The 7409-nt window shown below is 39.3% G+C and overlaps 1 pseudogene; it reads right to left on the bottom strand.

The window, feature by feature from the left end:
• Window positions 1-281: 281 nt before the first annotated feature.
• On the bottom strand, window positions 282-2586 carry LOC125342994 (annotated as a pseudogene).
• Window positions 2587-7409: the final 4823 nt, after the last annotated feature.

Below are 7409 nucleotides of genomic sequence, written 5' to 3'. Positions count from 1 at the left end.
GTGTCATACCATCTTTCTTTTTACATCTTTTCTTTCAATGTTTCCCTTTAATAAGCCACAAAAGAAAGGCACACTTTTCACGCAACTCAAACCTTATTAATTGCTCTCTGTTCTGTTATTATTATAAGAGGAAATGAGACTATGAGTAATATATAGAAAACCTTGCTAAAAAGTTTCTTTATTCAGTTTGGCTTGTATTCTTAGCCTAACACCTTCTTTCTGTTTTGATGGTAATTTCTACAAAATAAATTAAAATCTTTTTTTTTTTTTTACTTTTGAAAATATACAGTCAGTGTAAAATAACTTTGTGCTTGGTTGGCAAAGGAAAAACGATGCGTGTTTTTATTTTTGTAACCAAGCTTGAATGTATCCTTACTATAAGCTTAAAAAAATCTCAAGGAGGTGAAAAAAAAATTCCCCCTTGGGCCTGTGCATTTTTAATTTGTATGATACATTTTCTGTCTCTCGTTTTAGTTAGCCATCACGGGCTGGAATTGGTGGTTAGAATACTGCATGTTATTTAAGCTAAAATTCAAGACATCTACAAAATACTTGTCACTGAGGCCTCCATAGGCTGCAAACACATCAAAGGCATGACTGTACTGGAGAGGACTGAGGTTAAGGGGGCTGTCACCTGGGAACATTCCATTGGTACTATTACCTTGACCCTGCATATTAGGAAAAATAAATTCCTTGGCATTAGAAGAAAGGGCAGAGGTTTTCTGCTGCTGGGGCAGCTGCTGGGGCGGAGGGGGGTCTGCGGGGGCTGGGCTGGCTGCTGCTGTTGCTGTGGGGGCTGCTGTCTGCCCAGGCCCAGCCCGTAGAGAGAGAGTGCACTGAGGAAAAGATGGCTTTCTGCTTCAGGAGATTGTTCACATTCAGGCCCAGGTTGATGGAAGAAGTAAGAGCAACCTAGTTGCTCCAGCCACTGTTCTTCATGTTGGTAGAGCCGAACTTGGTGACAGCAAAAGTGGCAGTGGTAAAGGTTAAAGGCTGGGTAGAGCAGGGCATGAAGGTCCGGCTCACAGCAGCAGAGTGACCGAAGGGAGGCAATGGAGAGCTGGATGCCGATGAGGCGGGGGTCACTTATGGGCATAAAAACCTAGGTCTCGGGGTTAAAGTTGTTTTTGATCTCCTTATCCAACTCACATCCATTTTCATTATTATCATCCACATAGAGCACCTTCACTGGTCCCTTTTCACCAATTTGGTAGGAAACCTCAAATGGGTCAATCCAAACACTACGATCCTGTGGCAGATTGCCACTAACATCATCAATGTCCAAGCCACTCTCTTTGGATGCCTGCTCTATCACCGGGTCTACTTTCTCCCCTACGTGTATGCATCCAAACCCTGAGCCTTTGTATGGCTTTTAAGTATACCAGTGCCCTTCGTATTTCTTCAGAAGTCTTTCAAGCTCTTCACCAAAAATGTTGACTCTTCTGGGAAGCTTATTGTACAAATATGAAATAATAAAATTAAGTGCTACTTGGATTTCAAGCTGGATAACTGCTATGCCACAAAGTTAGGTTTCTTTCAAAACCTCCACCAAAAATAAAAAGTTCAATTTGTGGCAGAGAACGAAATTCTCATTAAATGTGCTGGTATTAGTAGATTATCCTTCACCTTGAGTGGACTTGTTTGGGCTGCTTCGTGGCTGCTTCCGCCACAGCCCCTCGTTGGGGTGGGGGAGAAGGGGTAGGGGGCGCGGGAGGGCCGACCGTGGCAAGCAGGCAGAGTACAAGACGGGGCCCGCTGCCACTGGGCGGGGGCAGAGGCCTTCAGACGGGCTGCAGGGAGCTCGCCGCTTATGGCTCGGGGTGGCGGGGACTGAGGTCAGGCGAGCACGCTCACTGGTCCACCTTCAGCCCCGTGCCCTGGCCCAGCGTCCCCATACCGTGCCCATTCTGTACCGGGCCAGAGCTTTGCTCCTTCTCAAAATAAATTAAAATCTTATGGCAGAATATCTTCTTATATTTAAGACATTATTCTGTTATCAGAATATGCAATAAACTTGGTAAGTATTTGAACTTGACAATATCAACTTCATTTTATTAGGGTAATTTCTCTTTTTATAGTAAAAGTGAAGTACAAAGGTATTACAGTTACATTTCAGATATTGAATACATTTCTTTTGAACCTCTTCACCGTTCCTTCCATTTATCTCATTTTTCCCTCCCAATCCTCCTCCCCACCAAGTTGTACAGTTCATTTCCAAAAAAGGGTGTATAGTGAGTATCACTGCTGCATTAGTTCACACTTTTTTCCCTCCATTTCTGTTTCTGTTCCCTTCCCTAAATCAGATAAAATCACATACAAGACAAAAGATATAGAAATAAAATAAATACAGAGACAAAAGGGAAAAAAGTACAAAAAAATAAAACCACAAAAAGTAAAATAAAAAACCTCTTGTTTCTACATCTTGTAGTTCATTTCCATAAGAATCTTTTTATATGATCATTTGCACATAGCTATTGAGACTTCATGATCCTTTCCTACAAATATTCTCCTTCAGCCTCACTGTATGAATGTTTAGGGTCCTATTTAATTTCTCACATGCAAGTGTAATTTTTGTCTGTTACCCATTGAGTTTACTTATAGATTTATATACACATTCTAATTATTACAAATGAAGGAAATTATGTAAACTATGTTTCTTTAGGTCTGGCTTACTTCACTTAATAATTTTTTTTCAAGTCTTTCCATTTCTTTATGGATGTGACAATGTCATTCTTTCTGATGGAAGCATATAATTCAATGCTATATGTATACCACATTTTCTTGATCCATTCCTCCTCTGAGGGGCAACAGGGTTGAGTCCATGTCTTGGCTACAGTAAATAACACTGTAATGAACAAGGTTGTGCTGGTGGTTTTAGTGTTGCCTGCATTGTGGTCAATTGGATAAGCCCATGAGTGGAATTGCTGAGTTGTGGGGAAGCTCTATGTTTGGTCTTTTTTTTTTCTTCAAATTTTTATTATCAAACTGATGTACAGAGATGTTACAGTTTCATACGTTAGGCACTGGATGCATTTCTTGTACTGTTTGTTACCTTGTCCCTCATATCTCCCTCCCACCTCCCCCTTACCCTTTCCACCCATGAGGTGTTCAGTTCACTTACACCAGTTTTGCAAGTATTGCTTTTGTAGTTGTTTGTCTTTTTTTACTCTGTGTCTATCAAATTTTAGTATTCCCTTTCAATTTCCATATTCTAATACCAGTATACACAGTTTCTAATATACTCAGATAAGATTACAGAGATAGTGGAGATACAACCACAGGAAGGTGATACAAGAACATCATCAATTATAGAAGCTACAGATACACATGGGACGTTGAAAGTAGTTACAACTGTGATATAACAATCGTTTCAATAACATGGGCTTCATTTCACTTAGCATCATCTTATGTGTTCATAAGGGTATAGCTATTGGGCCTTGTGATGCTGTGCTATGACTTGCCTAAACCTGTACTAATTATTCCCAATAAGGGAGATCATATAGTCCATGTTTCTGTAGGTTTAGCTCACTTCACTTAGTATAATTTATTCCAAGTCCTTCCATTTCCTTACAAATGGGACAATGTCATTCTTTCTGATAGAGGCATAAAATTCCATTGTGTAAAGGTACCACATTTTCCTGGTCCATTCATCTACTGAGGGGCATCTGGGTTGGTTCCAGATTCTAGCTATGACAAATTGTGCTGCGATGAGCATTGGTGTGCAGGTGGTTTTAGTGTGATTTTGTTTGTGGTCTTTTGGATAGATACCCAAAAGTGGGGCTGCTGGGTCATAGGGGAGTTCTATGTTTAGCCTTCTAAGGAATCTCCATACTGCTTGCCAGAGTGGCTGAACCAGTTTACATTCCCACCAACAATGAAGTAGGGTTCCTTTTTGGCCACAACCCCTGCAACAATTGTTACTGTTAGTTTTCTTGATATAGGATATTCTTACTGGGGTGAGATGGAATCTCAATGTTGTTTTGATTTGCATTACTTTTATGGCCAGTGATGTAGAGCACTTTTTCATATGTCTCTTGGCCATTCTCATTTCCTCATCAGAGAAGTCTCTTTGTAAGTCTTTAGCCCACTTGTTGAGGGGGCTATTGGTTTTGCGGTTTTGTTTTGGAGGAATTTAATTTGTTGAGTTCTGCATATATTTTAGATATGAGGCCTTAGTCTGTTGAATGGCCAGTAAAGATCTTCTAAAAGTCTGTGGGCTTTCTGTTTATCTTGCGAGTTATGTCCTTTGCAGTGCAGAAGATCTGCAGTTTAATGCAGTCCTATTTGTCCAACCTTTCTTTGATTTGTAGCCTTTCTGGATCTTTGTTAAGGAAGTTCTGTCCTGCACTAAGGAGCCCAAGTGTTTCTCCTACTCCTTCCTTTAGTGTTTTCAGGGTGTCTGTTTTGATTTCTAAGTCTTTGATCCATTTGGAATTGATTTTGGTGCAGGGTGATATATAAGGATCTAGTTTTAGTTTGTTGTATGTGTTGAGCCAGTTTTGCCAGCACCTTTTGTTAAAGAGGCTATCTTTCTTCCAAACTATTGTTTTAGCTCCTTTATCAAAGATTAAGTATGCACAGTTCTGTGGGTTCATTTCTAGGTCTTCAATTCTGTTCCATTGGTCTTCAGGCCTGTTCTGGTGCCAATACCAAGCTGTTTTTATTACTATAGCTTTATAATACAGCTTGAAGTTGGGTACTTTAATTCCTCCAGCACTATTCTTTCTGCTTAGGATCGTTTTTGCTATTCTAGGTCTTTTATGGTTCCAAATGAATTACTGGATTGCTTCCTCTATTTCATTAAAAAATGGTGTTGGGATATTAATGGGTATTGCATTGAATTTGTAGATAGCCTATGGAAATATTGCCATTTTGATTATGTTAATCCTCCCAATCCAGGAGAATGGGAGGTTTTTCCATTTCCTTAGTTCTGACTTAATTTTGTTTTTCAAGCTTTTAAAGTTCTCATCAAAGAGGTCTATCACTTCTTTGGTTAAGATTATTCCTAGGTATTTTATGTTTTGGGGAGAAATTGCAAAAGGAGATGCTTTCCTGATTTCAGTCTCGGTCTTCGGGTCGTTAGCATAGAGAAAAGCCGTTGAAGTTTTATGGTTTATTTTATACCCTGCTACTTTGCCAAAGTTTTGGATCAGCTCTAATAGCTTGGGGGTAGAGTCTATGGGATTCTTTAGGTATAGGATCATGTCATTTGTGCAGAGAGAAAGTTTAACTTCATCTTTTCCTATTACCCTTTTAAGTTTTCTTCTTGCCTAATTGCTCTGGCTATAAATTCTAGTACTATGTTAAAGAGCAGGGGAGAGAGTGGACATCCCTGCCTTGTTCCTGATTTTAAAGGGAATGGCTTTAGTTTTTCACCATTTAGATTTATGCTTGCTGTTGGTTTGTCATAAACTGCCTTGATTATATTCAGGAATGTTCCCTGGAATCCCAGTTTTTCCAGGGCTTTTAGCATAAATGGGTGCTGGATTATATTGAACGCTTTTTCCGCATCCAGAGATAAAACCATGTGGTTCTTTACCTTGCTCCGGTTGATGTGGTGGATTATATTAATTGACTTGTGTATATTAAACCAACTTTGCATCCCTGGGATGAATCCAGTTTGATCGTGGTGTATGATTTTTTTGATGACCTGTTGAAGTCGATTGGCCAGAACTTTGTTGAGAAGTTTTGCATCTATGTTCATCAGGGAAATCGGTCTATAGTCCTCTTTCCGTGATGAGTCCCTGCCTGGTTTTGGGATGAGGGTTATACTGGCTTCATAAAATTAGTCTGGAAGTGAACGTTCTCTTTCAATATCATTGAAGAGTTTGAGAAATATTGGTGTGAGTTCTCTTTTGAAGGCCTTGTAGAATTCCGCAGTGAATCCGTCTGGAACTGGGCTTTTTGTGGATGGGAGATCATTTATTGCCGTTTCTATTTCAATTCTGGCTATGGGTCTGTTTAGAAGGTTTAAATATTCATGATCAAGTTTGGGGATATGAACTTTTTTTTTTTTTTTTGCCAGTCCTGGGGCTTGGACTCAGGGCCTGAGTACTATCTCGGGCTTCTTCTTGCTCAAGGTTAGCACTCTACCACTTGAGCCACAGCATCACTTCGGCTTTTTCTATATATGTGGTACTGAGGAATCGAACCCAGGTGGCTTCATGTATACAAGGCAAGCACTCTACCACTAGGCCATCTTCCCAGCCCACAGAGGGGATATGAACTTTTTCTATGAAATCATCCATTTCTTCCAAGTTCTCCAATTTCTTGGCATAAAGGTTTACAAAATAGTCCCTCATTATTTTCTGAACTTCCGTTATTTCTCTGGTGATGTTACCGGTTTCATCTCTTATGTTGTTTATTTATGTTTGTTTATGTTTGTTTATGTTGTTTGTTTATGTAGTTTATTTATGTTATTTTTTGGTCAGGTTTGTCAGGGGTCTGTCTATCTTGTTGATTTTTTCAAAGAACCAACTCTTTGTTTTGTTGATTCTTTCGATAATTTTTTTTTGGTCTCTAATTGATTTAATTCTGATTTGATTTTAATTATTTGCTTCCGTCTACTGACTTGGGGTTTGGCTTGTTTTTCTCTTTCAAGGAAATTAAGGTGCTTCCTTAAATTCTTGAGTTGCTGTTTCTCCAGTTTGTTGGTTTATGCACTCAGAGATATATATTTTCCTCTGAGTACTGCCTTTGCTGTGTCCCGAAGGAGCTGGTACTTTGTGTCCTCATCTTGGTTGAATTCCATAAACATTTGAATTTCCATTTTAATTTCTTCAATGACCCACTGATGGTTCAGCAGTGTGTTGTTTAGTCTCCATGAATTGTAGGATTTTCTGTGGTGGTTGTTTGAGTTGAGCTCTAATTTTATTCCATTGTGGTCTGAGAGATTGCAGGAAATGGTTTTGATACTTCTGAATTTGTACAGATTTTCCTTGTGTCCTAAGATGTGATATACTTTGGAGAATGTTCCATGTGCTGCATAGAAGAATGTGTATTCTGTCGTTGCTGGGTGGAATATTCTGTAGATGTCGGTTAAGTCTAGTTGGTCTATGCAATTATTTAGTTCTGTGGTTTCTTTGTTCAGTTTTTGGCATGTTGATCTGTCCAGAGGTGATAGTGGAGTGTTAAAGTCCCCAATTACCAATGTGTTTGGGTCTATGAATGTTTTTAGAGTCAGTAGTGTTTGTTTGATGAAGTTGCTTGCTCCTGCATTTGGTGTGTAGATATTTAGAATGGTTATATCTTCCTGTAGGAGAGATACCTTCACTAGTATGTTGTAACCTTCTTTGTCTCTTCTTACCTTTTTTAATTTGAAGTCAATTTTGTCTCATACTAGGATTGCAACTCCAGCCTGCTTATGGAGGCCATTTTCTTGATAGATTTGATTCCAGCCTTTCACTTTT

The sequence above is a fragment of the Perognathus longimembris genome, chromosome 28, assembly GCF_023159225.1.
Source record: "Perognathus longimembris pacificus isolate PPM17 chromosome 28, ASM2315922v1, whole genome shotgun sequence".
NCBI classification, from domain to species: domain Eukaryota; kingdom Metazoa; phylum Chordata; class Mammalia; order Rodentia; family Heteromyidae; genus Perognathus; species Perognathus longimembris.
The sequence above is the reverse complement of the archived record's forward strand: the minus strand, read 5'-3'. Positions and strand labels throughout refer to the sequence as shown.